The sequence below is a fragment of the Balaenoptera borealis genome, assembly GCF_965194805.1.
Source record: "Balaenoptera borealis genome assembly, chromosome: 1".
NCBI classification, from domain to species: Eukaryota; Metazoa; Chordata; class Mammalia; order Artiodactyla; family Balaenopteridae; genus Balaenoptera; species Balaenoptera borealis.
In genome coordinates this window covers 176851695-176870668 of record NC_138860.1, presented here as the reverse complement: position 1 = coordinate 176870668, position 18974 = coordinate 176851695, and the positions used below count along the sequence as shown (strand labels likewise).

The following is an 18974-nucleotide window of genomic DNA, read 5'->3' as shown; positions in this document are numbered from 1 at the left end:
TTACCAAAAAAGCAGGAGAATGACTCAAGGATCAGGAGCTTCACTGCTTTTTAAATTCTTAAGCTTGGGCAATATCCAGTGGTAAAGGTTCCGGCTCCAGAGTCAGACAGCATGGGTTCATTTACTGACTGTGCTGCTCACTGGCTTTATGATTTGGGGCAAGTCATTTAATCTCTCTAGGTCTCCACTTTCTCAGTTAAAGTGGAGTTAATAATAGTAACTACCTCCCAGGTTTTGCAAAAATTATATAAGAGCACCCATGCAAAATGCTTGTCACAGTGTCGGGGATATAATAAATCTTCATAAAATGTTAGCTCCCATTGTTAGGTTGCTACCTTAACCCTTCCAAACTATGTCTTTCTTTTCCCCCTTTCCATAATGTCTTCCTCATTGCTTTCCACCTAAAAAATATATATCTGAGTCATAGTTAACAGAAGAGTCTGATTTCTGTTATTAGTGAACTGGAAGATCTTAAAACACTTCTCAGGGCCTCGGTTTCTTCATCTACAAATGAGAGAATTGGAGCAGGTGATTTCAAAAGTTCTTTGTATGTCCTATTGATTTTCAGTGAGTTAAAGGCTTTGTGTGAAATCTCTCACATTGTATAGTCCAGCATGCTGTTATGAGAGGCCTAACCCTCTCCCTTTCCTAGCTTGACTCAGCTGTGAAACTAGCAATGTGATTGTCTATAAATTCTTTTTAAAAAATTATGTAATATTTGACATACAGTATATAGAAGATACATATGTAACTTATATAAGTGATGAGGCAGAGTGATTAAAAACAAGTATATCGGACTTCCCTGGTGGTCAGTGGTTAAGAATCCGCCTGCCAATGCAGGGAACACGGGTTGGATCCCTGATCCGGGAAGATCCCACATGCTGCAGAGCAGCTAAGCCCGTGCGCCACAACTACTGAGCCTGCGCTCTAGAGCCTGCGAGCCACAACTACTGAAGCCCACGCACCTAGAGCCCGTGCTCCACAATGAGAAGCCGCCGCAATGAGAAGCCTGCACACTGCAACAAAAAGTAGTCCCCTCTCGCTGCAACTAGAGAAAGCCTATGTGCAGCAACGAAGACCCAACGCAGCCATAAATAAATAAATATTTAAAAAAACGAAAAACAGTTTAATCTGTGAACTGATCACACAGCCCAAAACTGTGAAAACAAATATTTTGGCAGGTGTATTTTTATGCTTCCTTTTAACATTTAATGAATATTTACAATGTTATAGGAAATGCCCTTCATGTGCATTGACTCACTAACAGAGGCTTATTAATGCTTACAACTACTCCATGAGATAAAGCTAATATTATCCCCATTTTACATATGAGGAAACTGAGGCCCAGAGAGATAAGCAACTTGCCTAAAGTTGTATAGCTGGTAAGAGAGGCAGAGCTGTGATTCACCCGCTGGCGAGCTGTCTCTACAGCCTGTGCCCTAAACCTTTACTGTTAAGCACACAGCCTCCGGAGTCACAAGGCCTGTTTTGGTATTCTTCAGTTTCTTGAGCTCTTTACTTTTACATTAGATGGGTATCTTTGATTTTGGAATTTGCTACTGTGTGGTTGAGATTTATTCCCCCCTGAAGAAAAGTGTATTATAATCAGATTGGTGAAAACTCAGAACTCATCCACATTTTCAGGTCAGGACAGAAGTGTCAGTGATGAAGCCAAGGGTCTTTTGTAACACCTAAGAGGTTGAATGTGAAAGCACTGAAGTGATGATTGCTTGTTGAGAGTCTTGACTGCAGGATGGAAGAGTCGGCATTAGGTGCAATGCAGTCACAATCCCCAGCCACTCATTAGATGAATATGTTGCTCAGGAGATTTTGCAGTTTGGCCTGTGAAGAGTCATCGGTGATGAACTACTGGACCAGAGCAGCATGGCCTGGAAAGGCAGGGGAAAGGCAGATAAGTCTCTCAAAGCCTCCTTCCATTATAATAGCCTTGAAAAATTGCTTGTTTCTATGAATTAGACAAAAGGTAAGAGAACACAAGCAGTTTGTTATGCCAAACAGTTTGATGTTTTGCCTCATTGTTTTGAACACCTCAAAAGAAGAGTTTCATTAGAGATTGAGAGAATCTGGAAAAAGAAATTAGTTGAATGTAATGGTTATTATAGGCTTATCAAGAATCAGATGCTAGCTGCCAGTTTTGAGACGTGAAAAACAACCTTTCTAGTGGTCCTTAATCTCCTGTCTCTACCTCCTTGAGAATATGGTGGTGAGGTGGTGGTAGTGATGATCATGATGACGATGACGCTGACGCTGATGCTGATGCCGGCAGCTAGCAGCTCATCAGTTTATTGAGCACTTGCTGTGTCCCCAGCATATGATACTGGTGCTTTAGCTGTGTTTATTCATTTAATCTTCCAACAACCCAGTGAGAGAGGTACTATTATTACCCCTATTTTGTAGATGAGGAAACTATGCCCCATGGAGTTTAGGCGATTTTCCCAAGGTCACGCTTTGTAATTGGGCATTCAAGCTTCACACTCAGGTAGTCTGGCTCTAGCTCCAGCCTTTAACCACTGAGCTACACTGCTGCTCATGACCTGTCTCCCAGAAAGTGTGCAGTTGAATAACACTGTGTGTCCAGTAACTTAAAGAGCATTATAGATGCCTCTTCCCCTTCCCAGTCCATGGACTTGGGTTCAGACCCCACCATAGGGTTATGTAAATTCCTTGTGGGCAGAGATTATATCTTATTTAACTTTGCTTGGTACATGGTAGGAGCTAAATAAATGTCTAATGAGGGTATAGTATGTTGCAAATGACACTAGCTTTGAAGCCAGACAAACCTACCTGGGTTTTTTAATTTGCAGGTTATAAAAATAATGCATGTTTACTGTAGAAAAAATTTGAAATATATGAAGAAGAAAATAAGTCCCCCATAGTGATACTACCTAGGGATAACCACTATTAGCATTTTAATATATTTTCTGTTTTTTTCAATGTAAATGTATATATGCATGTACATATATTTTTAAACCAAGTTGGAATTATATATACAGTTGCATCCTGTTTTTTTTTCCTTTTAGTATGTTGAGAGCATTTCACCACATTATTAAACATCTTCAAGAGCCTAATTAAAAATTTTTTATTTAGATATAATTCACATACGATACAATTTACTGTTTTAAAGTGTACAATTCAAAGTCTGTGTAACTATCACCACTTTCTAATTCTAGATCATTTTCATCACTCCAAAAAAAAACCCCATACCCATTAGCATTCACTCCCTAATCCTCCTCCCAACATCTAGCAATCACTAATCTTTCTGTCTCTATGGATTTGCCTATTCTAGACATTTTATATAAAGGGGATCATACCCTATGTGGCCTTTTGTGTCTGGCTTCTTTAACTTAGCATGTTTTCAAGGTTTACCCATGTTTGTAGCACTATCATTATTCCATTCCTTTTTATGACTGAATAATATTCCATTGTCTGGATAAACACAATTTTGTTTGTCCATTTATCAGTTGATGGACGCTTGAGTTGTTTCCACTTTTTGGCTGTTATGTATAATGCTGGCAGTGAACATTAATGTACAAGTTTTTGTGTAGACATATGTTTTCATTTCTCTTGGGTCTATACCTAGGAGTGGAATTGCTGGGTCTGTATTTAACTTTTTGAGGAACTGACAAACTATTTTTCACAGTGGGGCTACCATTTTACATTCCCACCAGCGACATATAGGATTTTCAGTTTCTCCACATCCTCAGCAATGCTTGTACTTTTTGTTTGTTTGTTTGATTTATTATAGCATCCTAGTAGGTGTGGAGTGATATCTCATTGTGGTTTTGATCTGCATTTCCCAGTGACTACTGATGTTGAGCATTTTTCATGTGCTTATTTGCCATTTTTTATATCTTCTTTGGAGAGATATCTGTGCAGATCCTTTGCCCATTTTAAAATTGGTATATTTGTCCTTTTATTGTTGAGTTGTAAGAGTTCTGAATACCTTATTCTGATATACTGTGTTTATATATTCTGGATACCAGACCCTTATCAGTTATATGATTTGTGAATATTTGTTCCCATTTTGTGGATTGTCTTTTTACTTTCATGATAGTGTCCTTTGATACACAGAAGTTTTTAAATTTGATGAAGTCCAATTTATTTTTTTTCCTTTGGTTACTTGTGCTGTAGGTACCATATAGAAAGCCTGATTTTTAATGACTACATGATATTCTATAATATGTCTGTATACCATGTTTACTTTAAAAATCTCATACATCTAAGTTTCCAGTTTTTTACCATTAAATCTATTGCTCTGAATACAGTGTGCATAAATATTTTATTATATCTCTAATTATTATTTCTTTATAGATAGATACTTAGAAGTGGGTCTGAAGGAATAAACATTAACAATTTTTTTTCTTCTAATATCATAGGATTCTCATTCTTTTTTTAATCTGTAATTATACAACTGATATATATTACAGATATATTCTGTAAAACACATCCTGGTAAAACATTCAAACAGTGCACGTAAAGTATATCCTCCTCAGTACCCCCAAATTCTCATGTCCCTCTCCAAGGACATTTTTTATACCTCTAGATGAGCAGATTACTTACTAGATTACTTCCCTGAATGATTTTTACCAGTTTACACTCCCATCAGCACTGTGTAGGTACCTCATTGCTCCCTTCCCTGCCTTATTAATGCACATATTATTTTTATCATAATAGCTAACACTTATTGAGCATTTACTGTTGACAGGCACTTTGCTAAAACATTTAAGATGCATTATCTCATTTCATCTTCGCACCAAAACTGTAAAGACGTTAAGGCTCACGGTGATTAAAGTGACCTGCCCAGGGTCACTGAGTAAATGTCCAAGTTAGGCTTCAAACCAAAGTCTGCTAAATCAGAGTCCATGGTCTAAAACCACTGCTTCCCAATGAAATATTGTCATTGAAAACTTCTCCAATTTGCTTGCCCCTAAATAGTATTAATGTTTTAATTTGTATTTCTTTATTCATCAGGGTGAACTTTTTATTGGATTATTGACTGTTTATTTCTTTTATGAATTATCTGTTTTTCTTTGTCCATTAAAAAATTTAAATGTTAATTTTTTTCTTATTTTTGTATCATCTTTCTACTCTAATATTAACTGCTTATTTTTCACTTCATATGACATGAAGTGTTCACTGGTTTATCATTTATCTTTTAATTTTGTTAGTGGTGGTTTTTTGGGAAGTTTTCATTTATATGTAGTCAAATCTATTGATCACTTGTAAATTTATTGTTTCCTTTATGCATAGAAAGGCATTCTCCATCCTGACCTTAGTTAAGTTATTCATGAATATATTATCTTTTAAATATCTTAAATCGTTACTTAAATTGTTTTTTTTTTTTTTTTTGATGTGGACCATTTTTAAAGTCTTTATTGAGTTTGTTACAATATTGCTTCTGTTTTGTGTTTTGGTTTTTTGGCTGGGAGGCATGTGGGATCTTAGCTCCCCAACCAGGGATCAAACCATACCCCCTGCACTGGAAGGCGAAATCTTAACCACTGGGCCGCCAGGGAAGTCCCTTGTTTTTGTTGTTTTTGTTAAGTCACAAACCTCCCTTATAGTTCTACTAATGACAGTGGATTGGGAAATTTGCAATCATATATTCCCTGAGATACTTTTGGGCAGTTTTATGGCTTGAGGATAATTATTTTCTCATTGAAAGATCTATCAATGACTGATATTTAATCAACATTCAAAGAAAAAGATAGTAAACCATATAACACGCCTGGTGCTAGTGGCTGCCAGTCTGTCAGATACATAGGAAGCCCTCCCCACTGAGGGCCTGTTGTATATACTTAGGAGTTTGGTACTTTGGTTCAGGTGCTAGCTTGAAAGACCAGAAACCTGGGTCCTGGGTCTGGCCCTACCATTGCCTAGATACGTGACTTGCCATGTCACTGAATTTCTTTCAGTTTCTTCATCTGGAAAATGAGTGGGCTGAATTACTAGTCTCTACAGATAATTCTAGTTGCAAAATTCTCTGATTTTTATTATCCTTCTGATCAGGAATCATTCATGTTTGTGATTGATAAATAATTTTTTTTTAAAGTTTTAGTGATCTGTGGCAGAGTGGCCTGAAGGAATGCAGAGTAATAGGTGGAAGAAGTGCATGGGAGGAAGGAAGGAGGAGGTGAGCGGACCAAGGGAGAAGGAGTAAGGACTGAATCTGGTACAGTGGTGTCAGGCAGATGACCCAGATGGAAGTTAGAAGGTGGATAAGTTCGGAGTTGAGCGCTTCATTGGGCTTAGGCTCCTTGAAGGAGGAATAGTTCTGATCTGCTGTGGATAGAGGTTTGGAGCACCGGATGAAAAGCCTGAGGGCGGGAGCAACCAGAGGGCACTCCTTACATTCTGAGAGACTGAAAAATTAGCATGTGGTCAGTGCTATTAGTTAGGTGCACAAGGTCACCTCAAAGACAAAGCTAAGTTTAACTGTATCAGAAGAGAGGCTGGAGCCTCAGAAGAGTCCAGGAACTTGGTATTGGAAAGGACAAGACAGAATGTCAGTTGGCAGTGCCCATGCAGTGGACATTGACCCTCAGACTCTACCTGCCCAGTCTGGGGCCCAAGCATTTGCTTCCATGGCAAAGACAGATGCACCAGGCCACCACTGAATGTTGAGAGATGTAGTCTCTTCTGTGATTCCTAAAAGGCTTTCTGATTATACTTGACCTTGCCGCTGGAATTTTTTCACAGATGACTGCAGAGAGTAGGCATATTTTACTAATAAATGAACTAATAAATTGACTTTCTGATTTATATTTCTTCTCTTTTACAATAAGTTTAGACAGTACTATCCAAACTCCCCAAGTCTGATTAATTTTGAGACTTTTACAGGATAGGGTGTTTGTATCTATGAGGTTGATAACCAAACTAGACCTTTGGTAAATTAAGTTCAAGCCGTCGAGGAAAGTCTCTTGCCAGTCCCTTCCTGGCAAGCCAGCTGGCCTGTTCCAATAGCACTGTTTCCCAGATACGCATTTCCATCCATCTTTTAGCAGAGACCAGCAAAAGACATGGCATCTCAAATGCAGGTGATCCTGTCAGGGCATCTAGCCGCACATCTCTGTCTGTGAGAGGAGTTGAGGAATGATAGCACTGAGCCCAGAAATCCTCTCAAGACTAAGGTAGTAATTAAGAACAGGGAGCCAGGTAGATCTGCATTTGAGCTTTGCTCTAACTTAATACCTGTATGGTCTTGGGCAAGTTGCATAACCTTTTTGGACATTAGTTTCCTCATCTGTGTATTAGGGATAATAATGGTGTCTACCTCATAGGGATGTTTGGGGAGTTAAGTGGGAAAATGTATGGACAGAGCTTAGAACAAATGCTGAACATCATTACCATCATAGAGTAGTTAATGACCTTGCCAAAGGCATTCAAGAGATTCAAGGATAGGAAAAAGAGCAGAGATCAGTGGATTGGGCAAAAAACGATGTTTTAATCACCTCCTCTTCACCTCGTTGATGAGGGAGGGATTCCTACCCTAGGGTTGTGGGGATGGCTAAGCACACAACATTGGACACTGGCAGATGAGACTGAAAGCAGTTTATACTCACAGCCCCAGAGGAGGACACAGAGGGTGTACTCAGGAGCAGAGTTAACAACCAGGGGCTGTGGGAGGCAGGCTTGTAGTATGAAGAAGGCGGGTGCTTTCTGGTTTATGCCAGAGGATGTGATTGGCTTGTTTGAATAATTTTGGGGGCTGGCAGGGAACTGAAACCCACTACCCAGGAATAAACAGGAACAGTGCCTGGCCCCTCTGATAAGGAGGATTGTTTGGCTAGGGGACCTTGTCCATGGGAGCAGAATGGGTACTGGAATTTGTGGTAAGGACATTTGAGGCCTTCTTGATTTTACCAGCTGTCAAGGCAGCACATAATATTAAGCCTTAATCTTTAGACTTTATACCACCAAAGAGAAGATAGGCCTTGAAATGCTGTTCGATACAGCTTTTAGGGGATCTGGGTATGGAACGCTATGGAAGACAAGCAGAGTTGTTCTGTTCTGTGGGGGAAGACAGATGGGCGTAGTAGTTAGAATGGAAATGTCACAGTAGGTCATATATGGTGTCATGAGCCCAGATCTCTTCACTGTGTCCAGTTCAGCATACATTTATTGATTGGCTGTACCATCCTAGGACCTGCCAGGGCTTAACCAGGTTCAGTTGACCACTTTAGATCAGGAACAGTTTGACCTCCATTTACTTTGGCAGCAGCCAGGGAAGCTTGTCTAGCCCTGGAAGTCCGGGTTGCTGGAATGCATTCTAAAGGAGTTTTGGTTGGTGCCAGGCCACAGAGCTATTCACCTAAGGCCTGGTTATTAGAATCCTCCGTATTTTGTAGGTTTTATTCTTAAAGCTGTTCTGACTGGAGCAAGGGCAGGTGCAAAAGGGAAGGTTTTGAGGATGACTTGGAACTTTTTAGAGGTGAAGGGTTGCTTAAAACATATTTGATAATAATTAGATGTGAAAAAATGTGATTTGAGAACAGGCAATGTTGTATAGTGCTTTGCTATTCAGAGAGGATTCCTTGGACTATCAACATCTGAGTCAACCCAGAGCTTATTAGAAATGCAGAATTCAGATCCCACTGCAGACCTCCTGGATCAGAATCTTTTCTTTGACAAGATCCCCAGGTGATTCTTATGCACACTAAAGTATGAGAAACTGTTCTAGTGGGTAGAAGAGCATGAGCTTTAAAAGGCTCAGTTAGACTGGATTAAAATCTCAGTTCCTAAAAAAAAAAAAAAAAAACAACTCAGTTCCTCTACTGACTTTGTATGTGATCTTGGGCCTGTTCCTTAACCCCTCCACTGTTGGGACTTAATTATAAATTGGGTTTAACTGTCTTGCTGGGTTATTAGTATTAAAGGGGGTAACATGTAAAATGTGCTTATTAGTAGCTCTTGTGATTATTTGATAAATAATATCTTTGATAGAATATGAAAAGAGAGAGCAGGATACCATTACGGCTAACTCTGTTCACGAGACATGAATTGGTAATTGAGAAAAGTACAGTCTCCTGAGCCGATGGGCCAGTGGATGTGGTTGGCTCACTAAACAGTTCCCCTCAGGGTGAGACTGTAAGTGTACTTGTTAAGTAACCAAGAGTTGACAGCTATACTTCTTAATGGCTACTGGGCTCTTGGGAGGGAGAATAATCTGCAGAAGTGGTAGCCAAGTCTTGGCCTCCAGTGAGGCCTTCACATTATAGAGAAAAGAACTATGGCTTGAGAATTGAGACGTGGGCTCAGTTATGCCCCTCGTTAGCCCTGTGGCCCTTAACAAGCCATTTAACGTCCCTGAGCCTTAGTCTTCATCTGTAAAACAAAGGTAAATGGAAGGATGAGGTGTAAATCCCAGAATATAGCAAGGTATTATCCCTACTTGATATGTACCATAGAGCTCAGTAGGCAGCCTCCCAAATCCCCAAAGGTGACTCTTAGGCCGATTCAGCTGCTTTAGAATCTTCAGTACTGAAATTCTTCAGAGCTGTTCTGGCTACCTGGATTTCCCAATGACCAGACCGTACCTTAGGAAAGCACACAGGCCGTTCAGGTATTGCTACAAATCTCAAAGATTGGAACAGTAGTAGACTAGCATTTGGGATGGAATGATGATGATAGTGATGATAATAATATTAGAAACAACAGTGACAATACCTATAAAAAGGTGCTACCTGAACCCAGGAGCATCAAATACAAAAATCTGCATCCCTTACACTATATATATTGCTGCCTTTCAGGCCCGCAGGGTAAGAGAAGAAACCAAATGACAGCTGCTTTTGAACTTGAGCAATGCGGGCCTGCCAGAAGCTACGGTCACCCTTTTCTAACCTCACCAATCCTCCTTGCATTCTCAGAAATAATTGCTAGTGGTTCTCTTTTAACTTAGCTGATTCCTTAGATACGTTACATTTTAAATCATCTTTTTGTGTGTAGCACATGCCCCATTTCTTGTCTCTGAGTGTGTGATCTTTGCTCTGATTACTTGAGAGTGCCTGTTATTTCACCTGATTCTGGTTGTTTGTGAGATACTAAATAGCCATGGGGTTAAAGCTGACTCGGATCAAAGAGCAACTCAGCCTCTCAGGACCTCAGTTTCCTCTGTTAAAAAGGGGAGGGATTGGACTAAGGTCATTTGGTCATTCGACAAGAGTACAAGAGTACGTGATAGATAAAGTAATGAACTTCTGTTTGCTGAAAGCAATGAATAGGGCTCTCCAAGGTCCCTTCCAGCTCTCTGGTTCCAGCAGAGCCCAGAAATCAAGAGAGAAGTAAAGATTATATTCTGGAGATAGGGATTATCAATAGCAACAGTAAAAACAAAACAAAACAAACTTTAAGCAGATAAGGTTGCATTGAGCCAGGCCATATGAGAGATGTCTCAGACTATGAGATAGATGTGCCCAAAGGAGAGTGCAGAATTGTTAGGAGAACTGGAATGGAGGACCCTTGATCAAGTATTAGGATGGCTTTTCTTTCTTGGGTATTGGGATATAGAAATCTAGGCAGATGTGTGTCCAACTTCTGCTCCTATGGAGCTTTATTTATTATTAGACAATATATATAGGATGCTTGTTCTTCCTTCCCATTGCTAGTCACTTTTCCCTATTAGACCATGCCATCTGTCACTGGAATACCTCTGCTTTAATTGTGCTGTATTTCAGAAGCTCCTCCCTCAAAGCAGGTTAAGTTCCTCTGCTCATTTTCTGGCCTCCCTAACCTAGACAGCCTAGTGTTCCACATTTCCTCTTACATGGGCATTTTTGGAGACCCACCCTAGCCAGCCCAGTGTCCATAATAATGATGGCAGCAACTTACTGGAGGGCTTTCCAGTGCCTTTCCAATGGGTCCAGTGCTAACTGCCTATGCACATACATGATTCCAGAGCACTCTCCCTCCCTTTTCACCCTTACCTGTTGAAATTGTACCTAACTTGCATTTACCAACTCCAGTCCTTCCCTTTTCCTTTCCACTCACTGGGATCAATCTGTTTTTTCCCCTTCTCTCTTCTTCCTTTCCCTCTTCCTGTCTCTTGTGGATTGAGTCCTTTTAAGACTTCTGTTTTCAGTCATTCCAGTTGAAATAAGTTGAGTCAGCTTTATTACAAGCTCTCTGTGAACAAGGACCTTGTTTTATACTTCACTTGGCTCCCACACAGCACCTAGCAGTGGGCTGAGTAATTGGTAGGCAATTGACCCATAAATAGTTGTTAGTTGACATATGTGTATTGCTGGCTGAAGACTTATGGGGAAATAAGTACAGTAAATTGGGGAATGGCAGGTCCAGTTCCTGAGGCCCAGAAAAGAGTCTCTTACCCTTCAGCAGTGGCAGCAAAGTCTTTTGTTTGAGTGTCTTGCTGAGGACATTGCCAGCAGTTGTGGATTTCAGAACATCTATTTAATTAACTGATGTGTATAAGAGACTGTAAGTCTTTAGTGTTACTTTCCTTCTTGTTCATCGAAGGGATTCCATGTTTCTTACCAGCTCTGACTTAAGTTCTCACTTGTGCTTTTTCTGGTTTGGGGGTTTTTTTTTTCCCCTGTGTGTAACTGTTGTTTCTTTGTAACTTAAAGAATCCTCAAACTTTCAGATGCTTTTTGGAAGTAGACAAAATAAAAATTTAAATAAATAAATAAAATCTTTGTGCTTCTTTTAGAACACTGGCCTAGTTTCCACTTTGTGTTGAATTCCCATTTGTGTTTTGGGTCATTATGCAGCACTTGGTTCAGCCAATTAAGTTTTTTCTTTCTAAGTATCTTTATTCTATATCAGTATAGTCTTTTCTTGAGGCTTTAATATTGTTGCTTTGAGGAACATCCATCTTTCTGGTGCTCTTTTGTTGCTTAAATGTTCTTCCCTTGGGACCTTTGACACTTTTCCCAAGCCTAGTGATTTCAGTTAAGTGCTTAATAACATAATTTAGGTTGCCTCTATACAGGAGTCTAGAAGACTTAAAGATTCCAACATGCTGTGTTCCACTGTAGTTTCTTAACTCTGAAAAGCACGCTTTCGTGACATTATATTTAGTGCTATGTTCTCTCCCCTCCATTTAACTTCCTTACAAAGGGAGTTAGGGGGAAACAGTAAAATATATGTTAGAGGCTTTTACATTTTAGTTGTGCGATCAACAAAGTGTAGTTTAGCCTCTATAGTACATTTCAGTAGCCCCCAAATCACTAATGTATCCCTCGTGATTATATATTAGATTTATTTAATAACAGTATTCTGTACCTGAAAGTGATCTACAAAGATTATATAGTTTAACTGTTTATTTACAGGTAGGTACTTTAGCTGTCATGTCAGATGGCTAGTTTCAAAACTACTTAATGAGGAAAATTCAGTCTTTCTTGGTAATAATAATACAGCTAACACATATAGTATTTACTACGTGCTAGGCACTGTTTTAAGTGTAAACACACCTACACGTTAATTCTCTTATAAGTAGCATATGGCTGTTTTTTTTAAGAATCCAATCAGAGAATCTCTGCCATTTAACAGGAAAGTTTAATCTGCTTCTTTATTGTGATTACTAATACATTTGGACTGATTTCTACTGTCTTAAGTTTTTTTCTATTTACCACGCTTTCTTTGCCTTTCTTTTCCCCCTTTTCCACTTGCTATTGTATTAATCACATTTTCTTAATTCCCTTTTATACCTCTTGTTTGCAAATATTTGTTCAGTTTCTGTTCCCTTATATCCTTACCTGTTAACATACATACTTTACTTAGGCTAAAAGCTAAAGTTAATCATTATTTTTGTCATCCCCTTGACTCTTAGAACATCCTAACTCTAGTTCTCCGTCTCTCATCTTCCGTGTTCTTGTTGATTTTTAATTTCAGAGAGGCAGTGGATTTTTAAGAATATAGACCTCAGAGCCAGACTGCCTGAGTTTGGAGCCCAGGTCTGCCACACACTAGTTGTGTGACCTTAGGTAAGTTATATAACCTCTCTGTGCCACATTTTCTTATATGTAAAATGGGGATGAGTACCTACTTCACAGGGCTGTTGAAAAGATTAAATGAGTTAATAGATGCAAAGCATTTAGAACAGTGCCTGGCACATAGTAAGCATTCAATAAGTGGTAGCTACTATGGTTGTCATTATTCTACTTTGTTTTTAACCTCCCCTTCCCATATCCATTTTAAAATAGCCAGTGCATTTTAAAACACATTTCTTAATTTCTTTTTTATTAAGATATAATTAACATACAGTTCAATGAATTCTATTTGAAGAGTTTTGACAAATATCTACTCTTCAACCACCATCCAAAATAAGGTACAGAACATTTCCATTCCCCGAGAAAGTTTCCTTGTGTCTCTTCCTGTTTAATTCCCTTCCCCCACACCACCCCACAACCTCCACAACCACTACAGTATCTGGTTGCTATCACTATAGATTAGTTTTGTCTGTATGTCTCTTTCCTGTAGATTTAGTCATATATATGTACCCTTTTGTGCCTGGCTTCTTTGACCTAACATACTGTTTTTAGGGTTTATCCATGTTGTTGCTTGTATCAACGGTTAATCTTTTATTATAAGAAACCTCCACACAGTTCTTCAAAGTAGTTGTACCATTTTGCACTTTCAGCAGTAATGTATGCAAGCTCTAGTCATTCCACATCCTCACCAGCATTTGGTATTATCAGTTTTTCTGATTTTAACTTTTCTAGTGGATACGTTTAGCAGTTTCTTTGCTTGCTACTTGCTATTTTTTCTTACATTCTATCCTTTCTTTCTGGTTCAAGTTCCTTCTTATAGTAATTCTTTCAGTGACAGTCTCTGAGCCTCTTATCTTTGTTTGAAGGTGATTTTATTTCAACTTGTATATAGATACATGGTTGATTGTTATTTTCCTTAATATTTGAAAACTGTTACTCCATTTTCTTCTGACATCTATTGTTATTAATGAGAAGTCTGTACCAGTCAAACCGTCTTCTTTGATTAAGTAATAATCTTTTCTTTTGGTTTGCTTACAATTTCTTTTTCTCAGTGTTGTTGATACTTCCAAGTTTTTATTCTGAAGACTCATGTCTGACTTTAATCCTAGAACATTCTCAGATATTATATCTTCAAATTGCTTCTCCCACATGTTCTTCATTACCTCTATCCGGAACACCTATTTAGATGCATGTGAAACCTTCATATTCTGTTTTCCATGTCCTTTAACCTCTCTTTCATATTTCTGTTGTGGTTTTTTTTTTTTTTTTTACCTCTCTGCTACCTTCTGAGTAATTTTCTCAGACTTCTTTTCCTAATCACTCATTTTCTCTTTAGCTGTATCTAATCTGTTTAATTCATTGTTAGATGAATTTCAGTGACTTAACTTTTATTCCTAGAAGTTCTTTTGGTTCTTTTTCACATCTGCCTATTCTTTTTTCATATTATCTTTTTCTTTCATTATGGCTTTCCTTCATTTTGCCTGTTTACTAAAATGAAACAATTAATTTGTAGCATTTTTCATAGTATTCTATAATTTTTAGGGTTTTCAATTCTTGGAGATGCTATTTGTGCTCTTTCTTGCATCTTATGTCTTTCCATTGTGGTGATTCATTTCCTCATGTGACTTTTTGTTTTTACTGTTTGCCTTTTGGGGGTGGCACAGGAATCCTCCTCATCTGAGACACTCTAGCATCTATCTTGGCAAGGCCCTTCTCGTTTGATTTTTTTTCCTCCTTCACCTCCGACCCCTATTCCTATTTCCCTCCCCTTTATAGCACTTACTCTAATGTATTTGATAAAATGTCTTTTGCTACAATGTAGCTTTACCTTATTGTTATTCATTGTTTTGTTTTTCTGTTTTTAACTTACGTAAATGGCATTATGCTCTAGATCTCATTCTGGTTGTTATTGTTTCACTCAACTGGGTATTTAAGATCTGTCCATGTTTCTGTCTGAATAGTCAGTTGTTACTTCTTTCTAATGCACTATATTCCATAGTATACATTCTGCATATTTACTTAAATTCTTTTTGTGATGGACATCTAAATTACCTCTCATTTCCCTGCTACCAAAAACAATGGCCCAGTGATCTTTCTGGCCATGTGTCCTTATGAACCTATGTGAGAACTTTTCTGGGAAATGTACGCAGAAATATGATTCTTGGGCCACAAGGCATATATGCACAGAAAATTTCACTAAATATTACCAGAGTGTTTTTCCAGAATAGCTATATCAATTTATATACCACCAGTTTTACTCTAGATTCAAATTTATATTCTACCACATGTTACTGTAAGACCTTAGAGAAATTACTTAACCTCTCTGGGCCTTAGTCTCCCCATCAGTAAAAGGGAATAATAACAGCATCTGCATCATCAGGTTGTTAAGAGAATGAAATGAGTTAATATATGTAAAGCATATTCCTGAATGTAATAAGCACTTCCTGAATATATAATAAATGTCATCTGCTTTTACTGCTATTGTAACAACTACTCTTACTTGTTAGCCAGTTAAGTGAGCTTCTCCTTCTCTGAATTGCCTAGTTATGTCATTTGCCCATTTTTCTCCCCATTGGATTTTTTTCCCTAAGGTTTCCAGGAATTTCTTATGTATTCTAGATATTAACTCCTTGTTTTCTTTAAACTTTACAGATATCTCCTGGTTCTACCATTTGTCCATTGTCTGTTAATCATGCCTATAGACTAAAGAGTTCTTTGACAGAAACCTTTAATATCAGTATAATCATATTCATCATTTTTTTTAAGCTTTTGGGGCAGTGTTTAAGAAGTTTCCCAACCCCTGCTTCAAAGATACCCTCTGACATTTTCTACTGTTAGCTTTTATAAATTTACCTTTCACATTCAGGTCTTCCTCATATGGTTTGTAATAGTGAGCTCATTTCTTTCTATGTTTTTCTTTTTTCCCGTGAGAGTCTCTGTGCCTTGGGTTTTGAAAGTATTCTGGTTTTTTCTCCTGCATGTCAAAGACCAATTTTTATGTTAATTTCTCAGCCCAAGATTCTTATATGATATAATATATAAATTTGGATCCTTCACCTCTGTATGTCATAGGCCTACATTTTAGATTTCTTGTGGGTGCCTTTTCTTCTACTCAAGGCCCAGATAATTAGCAACTTTTATTCTGTTTCCCTGAGCCAGTGAGCAGAGATTTTTCAGACTGCATATAAAGGAGGGATAGGTGTTTGAGGCTCTGGGTTTTGTGCAAGGGTCTCAGTTCCAACTCCCCCACCTTCTACCTGCCTGAAGCTATATTTCCAGTCTCCATGTGAGCATTAATGCTTTCTCCTCCAAGCCTAGGGCCTGTATTGGAGTTTGAGACCCCTGTGGGCCATCATGGTCTCAACTCCCACTTTACTGTTTCAGCTTTGATTTTCATGTCACTTCCATTTCAGGTACCTGGGATTTCCTTTTTTTTTTTTTTTTGCTTTACTATATATATATATATATTTTTTTTTTTTAATTTATTTTATTTTATTTATTTTTGGCTGCGTTAGGTCTTTGTTGCTGCCTGCGGGCTTTCTCTAGTTCCGGCGAGCGACTCTTCGTTGTGGTGCGCGGGCTTCTCATTGCGGTGGCTTCTCTTGTTGCAGAGCATAGGCTCTAGGCACGTGGGCTTCAGTAGTTGTGGCTCACGGGCTCTAGAGCACAGGCTCAGTAGTTGTGGCGCACGGGCTTAGTTGCTCCGCAGCATGTGGGATCTTCCCAGACCAGGGCTCGAACCCATGTCCCTTGCACTGGCAGGCGGATTCTTAACCACTGTGCCACCAGGGAATCCCTAGCTTGACTATATATTTTTAAAACATTTTTGTTACATTTTATCCAGCATTTCTGTGTGTGAAGTGGGAGGAAAAGGTCCATTTACATCAGCTCAGTGTGCCATTTTGCCAAAAGTCTTTCCTTTAATTAGTATTCCTACTAATCTCAGTAAAATTTCAACTTTCAACTTTACCAGCTTACATTCATTAAGTAACCTTTGAATTTATTCTGCCTTAACTATCCCCATTCTCCTTTTATTGCTCAAGTTTATAATCATGTTTTTAGTATCTATATATTGGTAAACCACATAATTTTGTTCAGTTTTTTTTAACCTTGCTCAGTTGCTTATTCTGTTACAATTATTCTATTATTTTCTTATCTAATTTAGTTGTCAACAAAAATATGAAATAGCTCTGACCACAATCCTGTAGTTAATGCTCAAAATATGTCCCTCTGGATCATTGGTGGCTCTTCATATTTTTTAACCTGATGAAAGACTGACCAAAAATGACCAGAAAAATGACCCCAAAGCAACATTTTAAGTAAGTTTTAGTTTGTCCTAAAAATATAATCCCGATAATGTGTTCCTTATTATTAGGATTGTTTGAAAAGATTTATGTCCAGATAAGTCTTTTGATTTACTGTAATCCATAGAGCCTATGTCTTGTCTTAAGAAGAAAATCATATTCTCCTGATATCATTTGTTCTTTAGAAAAACCACATCAGTGCCTGTTCAGTAGTTTTGTGTTATTTGCAAATTGAATTCTTGTTCTGATTTTTTTCTCAGATATTAAAATAAGTTAATTTACAAATTTTCAGACTTACCTCCTTTTTTTCTAAAGAGAGCTCCTACTTTTGCCTGTTCTAAATCTTACAGAACTTTTTTTCCTGTTTTCCACAAGAACCGGGAGATATTCCATTCCTGCTCCTGTTGCTACTACTATTTCAACTACAAGTCAGTTAGCTCCTAGGCCACAGTTTATCTTTAAAAAGTATGCATTTTTATAACACAGATATTAAAACAAGCTATAGTCAAACAGTAAGGTTAGATGTTCTCAAAGCTACTCTTTGAGTAAACTTTAAAAAAATTATATGAATTCGTGAGTGTTCTACAATCTACACCTGGTATAGATAGGGTTTGGGGTGATTAGTACTGACAATTTACATTCCTAAAAGGAAAATTTTTTTAATAGATGAACTTTATTTTTTAGAGCAGTTTTAGGTTCACTGCAAAATTGAGAGTAAAGTGCAGAGTTCCCATATAATCCTGTCCCCACACAACCTCTCCCACTGTCCCACAACACAGTGATACATTTGTTACAATCAGTGAACCTACATGGATACATAATTATCACCCAAAGTCCATAGTTTTCATTAGGGTACACTTTTGGTTTCATACATTCTCTGGAATTTGACATGTATATGATACATGAATTCACCATTGTAGTTTTATACACAGTAATTTCACTGCCCTCAAGATCCTCCATGTTTCACCTATTCATCCCTCCCTACTCCCAACCACTGGCAACCACTGATCTTTTGACTATCTCCATCGTTTTGCCTTTTCCAGAATGTCATATGGTTGTATTTGTATAATATAGAGACTTTTTATATTGGATTCTTTCACTTACTAATATGCATTTAAGTGTCCTCCATGTCTTCCCATTGCTTGATAGCTCATTTCTTTTTGCACTAATATTCCATTGTCTGGATGTACCACAGTTTGTTTATCCATTTTTCTGGTGAAAGACATTTTGGCAATGATGAATAGAGCTGCTATAAACATCTGCATGTAGGTTCTTGTGTGGACGTAAGTTTTCAGTTTTTTTAGGTAAATATCAAGGAGCACAATTGCAGGATCGTATGATAAGGATATGCTTAGTTTTATAAGAAACTCCTAATCTGTCTTACAAAGTGCTGTACCATTTTGCATTCTCACCAGCAATGAATAGCAGTTCCTGTTGCTATACATCCTCACCTGCATTTGGTGTTGTTAGTGATTTGGGTTTTGTCATTTCTAATAGGTTTTATTTGCAATTCCCTTATGACATATGATGTTGAACATCTTTTTGTATGCTTACTTGCTATCTGCATCTCTTCCTTGGTGGGATGTCTGTTAAGGTCTTTGGTCCATTTTTTAATCAGGTTGTTTTCTTATTGTTGAGTTTTAAGAATTCCTTGTATATTTTGGATAATAGTCATTTAACAGATATGTCTCTTGCAAATATT

The 18974-nt window shown here is 38.0% G+C and overlaps 1 protein-coding gene across 5 annotated transcripts in view; it reads left to right on the top strand.

Moving 5' to 3' along the window:
* Positions 1-18974, top strand: part of ZBTB40 (zinc finger and BTB domain containing 40) — an 85297-nt gene that overhangs the window by 11193 nt on the left and 55130 nt on the right. For 4 of the 5 annotated variants that reach the window (XM_082372566.1, XM_082372567.1, XM_082372565.1 and 1 more), the window contains exon 2: positions 12871-12962. The exons of the other annotated variant lie outside the window; for it this stretch is intronic. The gene's annotated coding sequence lies outside the window, so the exon portion shown is untranslated. The remainder of the gene's footprint in view (positions 1-12870; positions 12963-18974) is intronic. 5 annotated transcript variants of the gene reach the window in all.